Source organism: Lontra canadensis, unplaced genomic scaffold (genome assembly GCF_010015895.1).
Source record: "Lontra canadensis isolate GAN:19392208 unplaced genomic scaffold, GSC_riverotter_1.0 scaffold59, whole genome shotgun sequence".
Lineage (NCBI taxonomy): Eukaryota > Metazoa > Chordata > Mammalia > Carnivora > Mustelidae > Lontra > Lontra canadensis.
The window spans coordinates 10,950,418-10,966,109 of NW_022631053.1; the positions used below are offsets into that span (position 1 = coordinate 10,950,418).

Genomic DNA, 15,692 nt, shown 5'->3' on the forward strand with positions numbered 1-15,692 from the left:
TGTGGTGAGGAGTACCAAAATGAATGAGACCTACTCCTTCCTCAGAGGAGCTTATTCCCAAGCAGGGAAGACACAGACTAAATGAACTGTTATTTGATGTTGGGCGAAGAAAGAAGGAGAAAAGCAATCAATCAATGCATTATGGCAGCATGAGGGAATAAGTGATAGTTTATAATCAAGGCAACCCAGGGAAGTCTTCACAGACCAAATTTATTTGGCCTCAAGCGAAGAAGAAGAAGGAGGAGGAGGAGGAGGAGGAGGAGGAGGAGGAGGAGGAGAAGAAGGCGGGGGAGGAAGTACGGGGGAGGATGGGAGGGGGAACAGGGAGGGGAAGGGGAGGGGTGAGAAGGGGAGAGAAGGAGGAGGGACGGGATGGGGGAAGGGGAGGGGATGGGGGGAGGGAAGGCAGAGGAGAAGGAGGAGGGGGAGGAGGAAGGGGGGGAAGGGAAGTGGGAAGAGGGAGGGAAGGGGACAGGGGAGGAGGAGAAGAAGAAGGAGGGGGAGGAGGAAGAGAATAGGAAGGAGAAGGAGAAGAAGAGGAGAAGCAAACAAAGATCAAATTATTCTGGGAAAAGGGAAAATATGAATTGCAAAACAGAGCCAATTTGGAGAACTATGAGTGGTTTGTATAAGGCAGGTAGAGAGACATAGTAGGATTTTAACCCAGAAAAGTTAAATTGAAGTCAAATCAAAGTATCTTATGGCCATGAGATATATATGTTGTTTTATTCAGATGAGGTAAACGTAGCCCTAAAGTAAACTGAAGGGTTAGTAAATGAACATCCAATAAGTATATACGGAGCAACTTTAGTTGGGACTGTGCCAGGAGCTGGAAATAGAGCAGGAAACATGGAAGAGACGCTACCCTTAAGGAGGTTGAGGGACTGATAAACAGGTAATTCCCAGACAGTGCGGAGGGGGAGATACAGAGTGCTGGGAAATACAGAGTGGAAATACATAATGGGGCAGGAGAGGTATGGTCCAGATATTAGGTCTCATGAGAGAAGAGTTGGTGTGTCTTGTTCACCCTCTCTCACTAGTGATAAGAAAGGGTCTGCCTCATAGTAGATATATGGTAAATATGTTGACTGAGATACAGCGTGAATATGAAGTTCCACCTAATCTCAAATCATAAGAATAAATACAGATAACCTGCTGAGGTATTGCAAGAAGGTAGCCTATCTAAAACTTTCAGAACTACAGATTAAGAGTGATTTTTTTTCATCCCAAGTTCTTTGATTTTCTACTTTTCCACACAAATTTACCCTTGTAGTTTGCTAAACCTCCACTGCTGTCAATGGGTCCTTCCATGGACTTGATACAAAGTAGGTACTCCATAAAAATATATTATATGAATGTTTGGTAGGTAGATGAATGAATGGATAGATGATGGACTGAGTGAATTATTCATATACAAGAAGCTAGATACATTGAAGAACCTCTACTTAATGCTACCTCATTACACATATTTTTCTGGCCCATTAAGATGACTTGGGAAAAGTCAACAAAATTTAAACACTATTTTAAAAAAGCATATGTAGATGTTAACGATGTAGACCCTTATTCAACAATTACTGCTCTCATCAAGAGAAAGGAGCAAAAATGCAAATTCTATAACTAAAATACAACCCAATATATCACAAAGGAAGATGGTTAAATCATTTAAGCACCATTAGGGAAGAATACCCTACTAAATATTAACAACAGAAACCATGTGAGGAATATTTTTCTTTAAATATATGCCTTTTTATTAAAAACATCCACATATTCTCAGATATGTCTTATCCATAGTCTTATCCTCACAGCTCACCATTTCAAATGCGAAACTTAACTGTTATCAGTATAAAGCATCTGCTTTCCATATATGCCAATTTTTTCAGAAGTTCTTCAAATATCCTATTTTAATGATATCTGAGCTTGCCACATGTTCAAGACTTAGAAAGGCCAGCAGTCAATGAATTTGCATGACATTCAATTAGACCTCTAAAATGTCCTGGACTTCAATGACAATAATTATATTCATAATAATACATGCCATTTATTGACCTCTATGATATTTTACTCTAAGCTAACCACACAACAAACATTAGTTCTAATAGTCTCCATTTGTTGTACAGTCAGAGCTGGCACTAAAAATACTTCCACTAACCATGGCCCATATATACCAAAAATCAAGGTACAAGTTGGGTATAAACTGGAGAGCATTATAGACTGTTTCATAGGTCTCCTGATCTGCATTTGCTTTAATCCAGAAATTATAAAAATTGTAGGGCCTTAACGTAAAAAAATTATTAAGGATAAATTCAAAGTTTTCCTAAAAGGAATTTTTTTTTCTGGAGTTTCTATAGTTTCGATATAGCAACATATCGAAAACAATTTTAAATGTCCAACTACAGCCATGGGAAATTATGTCATGTAAAAAAAAAAGAGTTATGGGTGTTAATATCATAGTCATGGTTTACAGTTAAGTAGGAAAGGTGTGTTCTAAAATTTCAGGTCAAATGGTACAAATGTGTGCATGCATGTATGTGTGCACAAGGACAAAAGGGACCTATAAGGACATACTCCAGGGTGTTAAACAGTGGCTCTTCTAGGTGGTAGGACTGTGAAGGACTCTAGTTCTTTCTGTTCACTTAACTGCATTTTCCATTTAATTTTTTCACAACAATCAACTTTTACAACAGCTGATTTTGCAACTTAAAAAACGCTACTTTCATTTTTTATTTAAGTGTAGTTTTACTTTTTAAGAAATTTGCTCACGCCTCAAAAAGATTAGTCTACAATTTAGGTCTGCTGTCAGAGGTGGTGGGATGCTGTAGCCATCTTGTCTTAAGAAAGACATCCCTGGCTTATCACCTCAACATTTTATATCCCTGTAAATTCATAATGTGAACTATTTCAAAAGTTCAAAATATTCATATCTTGAAAAATTACAATATACCCTTTCCATTCCTTCCATTTTTTCTTGATCCATTTTTTCTTGATTTGATGAGATTGGGTTAACTGAACTCTAAAATCTACACATACATACACAAAAGCACATGTGATTTTTCTATTCGTTATTTAATAAAATCATTTCTAACTAAAATTTTAACTCAATTTACAATATTTATCAGTTACCAAGGTGATATTTTGCCACCTAAAACAAAAGTAAATCTAAAAGTTAAGTTGTACATTTTTTTTAGGCTCCACTCAAGAAAGAATGCATCAAACACCTTTGCATTTTTCTTTTTTTCTTTTTTTAAGTGCATAACAAAGACCCAGTTTACCAGCTTTATTTTTTTTTTAAGATTTTACTTACTTATTTGATAGAAAGAGCATGAGCAGGGGGAGGAGAAAGGGGAAAAGGAGAAGCAGGCTTCTGACTGAGCAGTTGGCCATGGCCACAGTGGGACTTAATCACCAGGACCCCTGGATCATGACCTTAACTGAAGGAAGATACTTAACCTACTGAGCTACCCAGGCACCCCCAGCTTTACTTTTTTAAACCTAAGCTTAGCATTACATATTTAAATAATCATCAAAATTTACTAAGATGCCAGTATTCATGCACAACTAGAAAACATCCTCAATTTACATCAAATGAGAAACATATTACTATTAATGCATTAATAGCTCTCAATATTAAGTACTAGAAATAACTGAAATTATTGTGGGAGAAGATTCATCGTGACACTGCTTGGCTCACGTTTCAGACACAATGGAAAAGCAGGTCCACACTGGTGTTAGCATACAAGAGTCAGGTCACTATGGAAAAGGTTTAATAAAAAAGCAAAGTGCATACAGAGATACACAACAATTCTAAAGACAAAAAATTAGCTCTATTATGGGGTCCCAGCCATAAACTCAAAAGTCTATAACAACTAGGCCTTCAATGAGCTGTGTATAAATAGTGCAGTTACAGTTACGCTGAAAGTTGAGTTATTTGAAATCTTCAAAAAAAATTAAAGTGTTCCTGCTAATCCTCAACTGGGCTGGATAGAGTCAACATTTCTGTTACATACACGGATTTAACCATTTGTTGTCCAATCATAGCAGCTGCCCCTTACAGTTTATCATAAGGACTTCAACAGTCAGCCTTCTTCAACTATTACTGTTTCTCGACCATTCTCGACAATTCCCGTTCTAGCGATTTTTCTGCCATTAACAATTTTAGTAGAAAGTGATACAGATTTGAAGTTAGGCATCCCACTACCACCAAAGGTCTTGGAAGAAAATGAAGTGAGGCCCCACGGACCTGGTGAACCAAAGGAAGTAAATCCTCTATCAATGAAGAAAATTCTCCTCCAAAAGGTGGAAATCCACTGAAGGCAGAGAAAAACAACCTGTGCCTCACCTGCTTTGGCAGGGACCCATTTGCTTGACCCCAAAAAAGTCCTCAAATGGGTCTTTGAGGAAGCTGAATTAAAATGGGTCCCTTCCACAAAAAAATACCCTAAAGACGTGGTCTGGGTTTCGGAAGGTGAAGCCACACTCAAAGGGACTGTCAAAATGACCTACCTCCACCTCCATTCAATCCTTCTTTGACATATTTACCATAGATGTCCTGTTTTTTAGCATCTGATAACACTTCATGCACCTCAGCTACTTGTTTGAGTTTTCTCTCCACTTCTTGTTTATTCTCAGGATGCCACTTCAGTGCTGGTTTCTGATATGCCTTTTTAATATGTTCCACCGAGGCATGTCACTGCCCGCCTAGAACTTCAGAGTGATCCAGCAGGCTTAGCAGGCTGTGGTCAGAGTCTGAGGGCAGAGCCATGGGGGGCTAGAGCTGTGGGGGGCAGGAGCCGCGGAGAAGTTGGGGAGGCAGACTAGGAACCTCGAGTGGGGGGGGGGGGCGGACCAGAGGCCGGCAGATGTGTCCCCTCAGCTTCAGCACAGGAGTGCTGGCAGCGCTGATGGCCCCTTCTCACGCTCTCCATTCTCTCCCTTTTCCGACAAACAACCGGAAAAGTAAGTTGTAACATCTTTATTCATCCCATTCCAAAGAAATAGATGCTTCTCTAATCCACATATAACTCCATTTTTAGGAACAAACTTTTCAAGTAAAAAGTTTTGTACACGTCTATTCCATCATCTTTTTTAGTTTGCTGGGTCGTGTTTTCCAGAAAATGAGGAATACTGGAAGAAGTCCCAGAAAGACTGGGGCAGGGCCACTATACGTCATGAATTTTCACATAGAATTCTACTTTCAAATAGTTTTATTTTCAGCTTTTTAGTTTGGAAAATGTTACTTTCTGAGGCATGTAACTAAGATCTCCAAACACGACCACAATGGGAGATGCATCTTTGGTCTGTTTGCAGGTGGGACAATTAACATCACTGCTAAAATATATACATATTATATTTACATATATAAAGATATATATACAACATAAAATTATATATATATACATATACATATATATAATTTTTTAAGTCAGACCACTTACCTAAGACTAAGGATAAAAACTATACCCACACAAAATTTTACTCTATAAAATAATTGAAATAACAGAAGTGTGGGGGAAAAGGTCATTATGAGTGTATAGGAATTTTGTGTAGCATAGTGGCCTCTGAGTCCTCCAAAACTGGGATCGTGGCTCTTACTTGGCCATTTTCTAGCCGTGTCAACTTGGGCTAGGTACTTAACCCCTGAAAAGCCTCAACATCCTCATCAGTAAAAAGGGCTATAAATCAACCTACCCAACAAGGCCCTCAGGAGGATTAAATAAGATAATCCATGTACAACACTTCACAGAGTGCCTGACACATAGGAAGCACTCCATAAACACATGTCATCATCATTTCTGAGACATGGCCATCTGTTCTGTAGGCTGCGTGTTATGAATAATATGTACCCGATGGAGATCATAAGACACCAAAAAGATGGCAACTCCTATGAATTGCATAATGATTTTCAGTGGCAAATAAAGCGCTAATCTGCCCTCTATATACCACAGTCTGACCTTGAAAGTGTTTTCCAGACTCTGGTGAAAGTCACAGGAGCTCAGGTCTGTAGTCACAAAAGGAATGTGGCTCTTAAAATCTTACGACAGACCGCAGATATGGGGCAGTTAACTTATCAAGAGGAAATGGGCTCTGGTTTTCTTTGCAGGCCTCAGATCCAGGAGCTGCAAAGTTGAGTCACCAGCTTGCTATCTGACCCCAGGCCAGCCACTTAACCTCGCCCTGACCCCATTTCCTTACTTAAAATCAACTCTCTGCTCATGTTCCGTTCAAGTCATTATCTCTACCCACAAAAATTGGTTGTGACTAAGGTGTCCCGAAGATTTTGAAAATTAATTATTCAGTGAGTTGGGTTTACAAAATCGAACTATGAAAGGTTGGGAAATGAGTAAGTCCTGCTCTGCTTTTTGGTGTTTTGGTATTATTTTAAGAGTTCTCTTCCTGGAACAAAATCACCAAGCTAGACAATAAGCTTTGTCTGACACTGTGACCTTAGTTGCTGATGAAGCTTTCTTGTGTTGGTATTTCTGGGAGTGACAGAATGGAAGAGAACAGGAGCCCTTTTGTCAGGAAGTAGTCAAGAAGGAAACAAATTTTCGTTATTTAAAGAGAATTTAGGACAAGCGAAGCAGTGTCATTTGTTAAGGAACTAGACCAGCAGCTTGGATTATTGGGTCTTACACTCAGCCTCTGTCTCTACTTAACCTAGGACAATTTAAACAACTATGGGTAACCATAGGAATAGTCCCTGAACTAATAAGCTCTCCCAGCTACCAACTTACACAAAATTAATGTACATCCACACCCCTCAGTGCCCACTGAGACAAATGTCTCACCTTCCTGGGGTCTACTGTGAACATCTTGAGTACAAAGGTATATTGTGTTTACTTTTTGCCCTCGCTCACACAATGACTAGCTCCAGAAATACTGCTGACAAAAGAGGTGATGAGGAAAAGTGACTCAAGTGTCTGAAAGTAACTGAAGTTTACCCTCTTTGTCAGAGTTTTTTAAACATCAACTGTCTTCCCAAAAAAAATGTCTGAAATATTCTACACCTTTTCCTGCCTTCTTGCTGATTTGACATCAGCCATATCACCATTAATTAACTTCCTGGCCTACAGTGATTTTTTCTGCTTCCTTACTTGCTAACAGAAGCAGCCCTTCCTGCTTCTAATTTGGTCCTTCTAAGCTACTGAGAAATCAAATTAACAAGGCATATCAGTTCAAGTTAGGTTCAGCTGTGAGTAACAGAAACCCAACTGTAGTAGCTTAAATGCAAGAGGCATATTTGCTTGTGTAAAGAACTGTAGAGAGAAGCAGGGTGCCTGGGTGGCTCAGTCCGGTAGGCATCTGATTCTTGATTTAGGCTCCGGTCATGATCTCAGGGTCATGAGAATGAGCGCCATGTCAGGCTCCACACTGAGTGTGGAGTCTGCTTAAAAGTCTCTCTCTCTTTTCCTCTGCACCCCCCTCCACCCAGCCCCTGCTTGCTCACACTCTCTGTCAATCCTCTCTCTCAAAGAAGGAGAAGGAGAAGAAGAAGAAGAAGAAGAAGAAGAAGAAGAAGAAGAAGAAGAAGAAGAAGAAGAAGAAGAAGAAGAAGAAGTGGAGGAGGAGGAGGAGGAGGAGGAGGAGGAGGAGGAGGAAGAAGAAGAGGAAGAAGTAGTAGTAGTAGTAGTAGTAGTAGTGTAGATCTAAGCAATCCAGGTAGGAGGGCTCCAGAGGAAAGCTTTTGGAGCTCTAACCATTATAGTTCCCTTACAAGTAGCAGAAAGAAGGAAGGAAAGAATAACAAAAAGGTAAACTCTCCTCTTTTTACCGAACTGTCTGAAAGTCCGAACAACATCTTTATTACATTTTATGCACCAAAACTTAGCCACACTGACTCCATCTAGCTGAAAGGGAACGACGATTCTCCAAACCAGTATATTACATATATATTCAAAGACTCTAAAGTCTTCTGTTTGTTTACTTTACTATTTCCCTGTTCTCAAGATGTAGAGATTGCTAGAAATCTTGCCTTCTGATAAGCAACAATTGTCCTGAATTATCAGGAATGGAGCATTACAAGATGTTATCACCATGCACCAGTGCTGGGTAGCATTTGGAAAGCAAGCAAGATCTCATCTTCTTTGTAAAATTCAAAGGATGTTTACAATCTCTTAAAGTCCATGCTTTCTTTTAAAAACATTAAAATCATATGCCTTCCCTTACTGTCATTTGAAAAAATTAAATTAGATATTATGATTCAAACTTTGCAAACACTCGCAGACACCAGTGGAGATTCTGAATTCACACCCATCACACTATCACCACCTGCTTTGAGAATCACTATTCAAAGGCAATGTCAAGCAAAGGATAAACACAAAGTGTTGGTAGATGGTTTCACAAGAGGCATCGGAAGACTGAGAAGATGAAGGGAGTCATGCCTCTGGCTCCAGATCTGATCGTTTGGCCTGCTGATTTATTGGCTACCAAATGGGAGAAGTAAACTGGAGATATGACCCAAATTAACTATGGTACTTTATGGACTAAAACAGAGACATGAAGGCTAATGAGACAACTAAGTAGATAATGTACTTCAACCAAATGCAAGGAGATGTCATGTTTAATAGAGAAAAGGATTGTGAGAATGTATATTTAGAGCTTCCAAGTACATGGAGGTGGCTTCTTGCATTTCAGGGACCCGGGAATGCATTGAATGAATGAATGGGCATCATATGCTGGTAGCCACAGACCAGGAGATGAGGACAGTTGGATGGTCAGATGAAAAGAACATCAAATAGTTTGGTGGTTTCCGACCAGTAAATAGAAGATCCCAGAGGGGGCCTAGTCACTGTTGCAAATGTCTACAACTCCTTAAGAATGAGCACATTTCTGTAGACTGAAAAAGAGGAGCACAACCACTTTGATGATGGGGTGGTACGGTGTGCCAGAACAGACATTACAGTCCGCAAACCCCTACAGTGGGATTTCACAAAAGAAAATCCTCTCAATCTCCCAAGTGCTCAGAATCTGGTAGGGAAAGGACAGCTTCAGGTTTCTAGCTCTATGGAGCATTTCCTTTTATAATGTTTTCCGAAAGTTTCCACCAAAGTAGCCCTTGAAGACTGAGAAGAGGTTGCCAGAGCCTAGAAGGTTTTCTAGCATATCCCAAAGAAGTACCCAGCATGACGTTTGGAACTCCTTTGAAGTTGTCCCTTCAACAGGCATGTAACTTGTATTACACCCAATAGATAGTATTTGTTTACATTTTCTAATTTTCACCAACCTTAAAGCATGATTGCCATATTCTCTATCTTATTATATCCTCCATGCTTCCTAATACCCTGAGAGTACGCACAGCTCATTTTAAAAACTGAGAATCTGACCTGCAAATATAACCCAGGGGGTTACTGTGCTTGACCTTGTGGGAATGTATTCATGTGCCACTTAGATAATTTTTAATGGGGTTAAAAAATGCTCAGCCCTTGGGTATTTCTAAATTATATTCTGCCATCACATTTAGCTGGGTCTCCCCTCACTTCACTAGCTGAAGGTGAAAATAGGGAAGTTTGTAAACTGTCAGATGATAGTACCCGCACAAAGGGAACGGAGAAAGGGATTTTATGGAATAGCATCCCTGAAAGATCGCTGACACAAAACCAAAACTATGCTTTTCAAACACAAGCAGCATAGGGACTTCTTTCAGAAGAAAATCACCCATAATTTTAAGTGCAGACCTAACCATTTTGACTTAAATGGCTCTATAAGAAAGCTACCAAATGGAAATAATAATAGCATAAAACTTCATATTAAGTACTTCTGTGTATACTCTTATACAACTACATAATCAAAACAAATTCACTTATGAAATAAAGGCAGAACAAATAAATTAACAGTTTTAATTTTATGTGACCTACAATGTTGTGTAGAAAATAAATCTTTCAGTGTGAATAAGATTGTTTATTACATTTGGGGGTTTTTTTAGTAACTGTAAATAAACACGAGCACAGGAGTTGCAGAATGTTAGTTATAAATTAGTCATCCAGTTGACCAAGAATATGCTTAAAATTATTAATTATCATGAAAGTGAATAAAAAATATATTTTTAATGAATTCTGCATTTTTTTTTTAAGATTTTGTTTATTTATTTGACAAAGAGCACAAGTGGAGGGAGAAGAAGGCAGAGGGAGAGGGAAAAGCAGGCTTCCTGCTGAGCAGGGAGCCAGATGGGGGGTTCGATCGCAGGACCCTGGGATCATGACCTGAGCCAAAGGCAGATGCTTATCCAACTGAGCCATCCAGGCATCCAAATGAAAAGAGAGTATTACAAAAAGAAATGCACAGGTCTGGCTCATTAGCATCTCCCTAGGTCCTAGCACTGTGCCTGGCATATAGAAGGCCCTAAAAATATGTTTATTGAGTGGATGAATACATTTCCTAGAATTCTACAAAAGGGTTTCAATCTAGGTGCTGATCAACAGAGTAAAGAAAAACTGCCCTAAAGTCAAAGGAAGATGTGCAGTGATTAAAACTTTGGATATCGTTAATAGACTTGTCTCTTCCTGGGAGGATGATCACAGCAGCTGATGGGATGAAGAGGTCTGGGAAATGACTGGAGTTAATCATGTTGCCAAAAGCTTTGGAGGATTGTAGTCCTGAAGCCTGAGGTTACTGGTGAGGGGATTGGTTTACATTTTGCTTTCTTAAAAGGCTGTTTCTAGAACCCAAGGAGATAAATAGGTATGTTTGCTAAATAATTTTCAATTTGTCAATGTTAAACTCAAAAGGGAGATGAAACCAGTCATTTAAATCCATCTTTCAAATATTAATAACATAATTGTGAAATATGATGATCACATGATCCTAATTTCATTTTCCTGCCACTTGGAGAGAAGCTGGAAAAGGCATTCATTAACCAGGATAGCCAAATTTCTTTTCTTTTTGAGGGGGGGGGGGTGGGCTAAATTTCTTGACATTGAGAATAACCTCTTATTTTCCTAGGTATGAATTATACAAGTATATGAAATGAAAAAAATCTTCTTTTCAAAGAGACAGAAGTAAGTTTTGCTGTGCACAAAAGAAAAAAAATCAGAATTCAGTGTGTAATTTCCAATCTTTTCCTCCACTCCTAAAGATGAACAGAAATATTTTCTCTGCAAAGACCTAACAACTGACAACACTACTTGTTTTATCCATCCTAAGGGACAAGTGTGACAGAGAGACAGATCATAATACCCTAATAATATCCTACCTTACCCTGGTAAGAACGGAGGAAATTACATAAAAACACTTTCTCTGTGTAATTTAAGATACCAAGGAAAATTTGTTTTAACTAAAAGCGTTCCATATTGAGAGTTTATAACTTACATATTATTTTCTCTTCATGTTTACTTGCTCAAACTCCCTTTTTTAATCTTAAGATATAACCTAATTACAATGGTAGGTTTTCAAAGTGGAAATTCATAGCTATAGAAATAATGTGGGGGGTTTTTTGGTTCTTTTTTAATTCAATTTAATTAACATATGGTGTATTATTATTTCAGGGGTAGAATTTAGTGATTCATCAGTTGCATATAACACCCAGCGCTCATTCCATCATCAAGTGCCCTCCTTAATGCCCATCACCCACTTACTCCATTCCCCCACCCACCACCCCTCCAGCAACCCTAAGTTTGTTTCCTGGAGTTCAGCGTCTTTTTATGGTTTTCCTCCTTCTCAATTTTCATCTTATTTTATTTTTCCTTCCCTTCCCCTATGTTCATCTGTTTTGTTTCTTAAATTCCACATATGAGTGATATCATATGGTATTTGTCTTTCTCTGAGTGACTTATTTCACTTAGCATAATATATTCCAGTTCCATCCATGCCATTGCAAATGGCAAGATTTCATTCTTTTGGTGACTGAGAAATATTCCATTATGTATCACCTCTTCTTTATACGTTCTCTTGTCGATGGACACCTGGGCTGTTTCCATAGTTTGGCTATTGTGGACATTGCTGCTATAAACATTGTGGTGCATGTGCCCCTTTGAATCACTATGTTCGTATCCTTTGGATAAAAATACCCAGTAGTGCAGTTGCTGGGTCATAGGGGAGCTCTATTTTTCACTTTCTGAGGAACCTCCATGCTGTTTTCCGGAGTGGCTGCACCAGCTTGCATTCCCACCAACAGGGTAGGAGGGTTCCCCTTTCTCGGCACTCTCACCAACATCTGTGGTTACCTGACTGGTTAATTTTAACCATTCTTTTTTTTTTTTTTAAGATTTTTATTTATTTACTTGACAGACAGATCACAAGTAGGCAGAGGCAGGCAGAGAGAGAGAGGAAGAAGCAGGCTCCCCATTGAGCAGAGAGCCTGATGTGAGGCTCGATCCCAGGACCCTGGGATCACGACCTGAGCCAAAGGCAGAGGCCTTAACCCACTGAGCCACCCAGGTGCCCCAATTTTAACCATTCTGGCTTATGTGAGGTGATACCTTACTGTGATTTTGATTTGTATTTCCCTGATCCCAAGCGACGTTGAGCACTTTTTCATTTAGATATCTTCTTTGCAGAAATGTCTGTTCATGTCTTCTGACTATTTCTTGACTGGATTATTTGTTTTTTGGGGTGTTAAGTTTGATAAGTTCTTCATAGATTTTGGATAATATAATGTTTTTTTGTTTTTTTGGTGGTTTTTTTGTTTGTTTTTGGTTTTTGCTGGGTTGCTATTTGATCAATCAAAAATTATTTGGGGTCCTTACCATGTAACTAACATGTTCTTTATATATTCCTTGATTCAGAAGTTTTTACATTTAATTTAATATTTTAATGTAGTATTACTTGCAAGTTCCCTCACATCCTTGAAGGAATAATGTGGTGGGTGGGTGGATGGATGAAAGCATACACAGATGGATGGGTGGAGAAACGGAAAAATCGATAGATGGATATACAGAGAAAGAAATAAAATGCTATTAGCACATAATCAGTGAAGATTGTAAGACAATTTATTTAAAAAAAAAACATAAAAATGTGCGATACAAATTCTGGTGCTGCAGAAATTCAGGAGAGTTGAAAATTGATGGGATTAATAGAAAAATGTTTTATGTCTTTTAGTTTCACACACTCCAAAAAACTCCAACATCACATGGAACACCCAGATGTTTCTTCTTTCTGCTAGGGCTGCATTCACGGTAGGGGGAAGATCACATGGTGTCTCTCTCCTTCCTCTCAGCAAAGTTTCCAACTTTTATAGCTTTCTCCTTGGTCTCTAGTCTCCTCCCTTGCACTCTCAGAAGACTGCATCTCCTACTTCCCAGAGAAATGAGTAGAAATCAGATATGAATTTCCTTAATTTCTTGTTGTCAAACCCAACGAATACATTTTGGTCCTTGACTTGCTTGACTTCTCTGTGGCTTGGACAGTGACCTAGGTTTTTCTCTTGTTGAAACACTTCCTTCTTGGCAACCATGAATTTCCCCTCACCTGGATTCTCTTACCTGTCTGGCTCCTCCTCCCCAGGTCCTTTCACGGGTTCTTCTTCATCCGTTTAGAGCTGCTATTTATATTTGTTAGCAGTTGCTACAATAATGATGCCTAACAAAAAGCCAATCCCAAATTCAGGTGCTTACAGTGACAAGCATTTATTTTTACCTTCTCAAGTCTGCAGCTGAACTGCAGTTCAGTCAGACTAGGGTGGGCTCTCTGCTTCAGACTGTGTGTCAGCCAGACCTGACTCCAGGGTGCAAGTCAGGCTCCACTTGGGGGCCAGTCTACCTGCTTTTATTCCGGGGTCAGTCTGAAGGGACAATGGCAACTGAAGGCATGTTTCTCTCACAAAAGATCACCAGAACATAAAAGGGAAGCCCAATGGCACATGCACATTTTAAATATCTGTTCATATCATGTCTACTAACATTTCATTAGCCAAAGCAAGTCATAGAGTCCTGCCAACATCAAGGTATGGGTGTTTCATTCATCCTCCATGAACCCACTGCAAGGACGTGGATAAATAACGGAATCACCAGGAAGTAAGTAATTCAGAATAATCACTCACTTTTGTTTCCCAGGGTTCTATCCTCATCCCCTTTCCTTCCTCTATCTCTTCTTGTGTTCTTACCCATACTCATTACACAGCAACAATCCTATCTCTCATCCATAGCTTCAATCCAGATTTTCCTGCCAATCTCCAGATCAACCTAACCAGTTGCCAAATCTCTGGTTGAAATTACCACAGACCTCTGAAAAGCAAGATTAAAGGAAAACTTAAGCAACTGCATGTCTTATCTTTCTATAGATAAAAAAAAAAAAAAACGAATTGTGACTCCCACCCAATTAATATTTAGTGACAGGTTATTATGTATCGAGCACTGTTCTAGAGACAGGGGATAGAGTAATGAAGAAGACAAGGAAGAAAGAGGAGAAGGAGCACAGGGAGGAGGAGGAAGAAGAAGAGAAGGAGGACAGCAGAAAGAGAAGGAGGAGGAAGGGGAGGAGGAGGAGGACGAGAATGCCACCTTCATGTTGCTTACATTCCATATGCTTGCTAAATAATTCTAAATTTTTAGTTATCAGTTAGGGTTGCATCACTGTATCACTACAAATAATATAGAAAACAGACTCATTATAGGGATTAGACCATATGCGACTATGGGAGTAGTCTCTGCCGGCCAATGGATGAGTCTATACAGGTTGTTTTCTCTGTGACTAGGGTTGATCCAGTATAGCTAATTCACTTGAGGTCAGCCTGACTGACAATAGGGAGGGAAAGCTGAATCAGAAAGCATGAGGATGAACTGGGACCTATGTCTGCCTCACATCTCAACCTCGGCGACTTCGGTGACCTGCTGGTGCCCTTCCTCATCCACTTGGCTTAGCCCTGGGGGAAGCCAATGGAGGGAACCTGGTGAGAGTGGGAGCCATAGACCTGGGAGCTACCCTGTACCAACTGGGTGAGGCAGCAGACCTGTAGCTGTGGGGGTGAGTTGCCTCTGCGGTTGGTGCCCAGCACAGACCCACAGAACTCAATATGGCTGCAACTTCACTTGCGCTTTCCAGCTCTTGTCTGGAATGCCTCTTGTGGCCAACATGAACCAAAAATCATCCAGGGAAGAGAATTCTAGGAAACATAGTTCCAGAGTAATTAAGTTGACACAGTAAAGCCATCATAGTTTGTTAAAGCCATCATAGTTTGTTGAAATATATATATTTTATATACATGTATGTAAATAATAAATATGCATATGTTACATAAATATAAATATATAGATTATATTTAATTTAATTTAAATTTTTTTATTTAAATATTGACACACAGTCTGAAGCAGGAAGCCCACCCTAGTTTGACTGAACTGCAATTCAGCTGCAGACTTGAGAGGGTAAAAATAAATTTTTAAATAAATTTAAAATATTTAAACATATAAATATTTATATAACATATGCATATGTATGTATTTATATATGCACAAATTCTACGTACCATTCAGGTCACATTGAAGTGATATATACATGACTTCAATGTGACCTGAGTGGTGTGCAGAATTTGTATAATCCTAGAGGTTAAACAATTCACCCAAAAGGCGAAGACCAGTATAACAGTTTACCACAGTAAATGGTTTGGCCAAGCTTCAGAGGTGTATCTTTTAGAAAAATGTGATTGATAATATATTTACCTGCTTAGTGACCTTATAAACATTTGATAAAACCTGATTGAAAGGTGCTAGTAAATCAATATACAAATCCCTAGTGTTAAGTATGTTTAATTATTTGAAGGAAAGATC

General features: G+C 39.1%; 1 pseudogene; it reads right to left on the bottom strand.

Moving 5' to 3' along the window:
• Positions 1-4,055: 4,055 nt before the first annotated feature.
• LOC116878778 lies at positions 4,056-4,759 on the bottom strand (annotated as a pseudogene).
• Between the last annotated feature and the right edge of the window lie 10,933 nt (positions 4,760-15,692).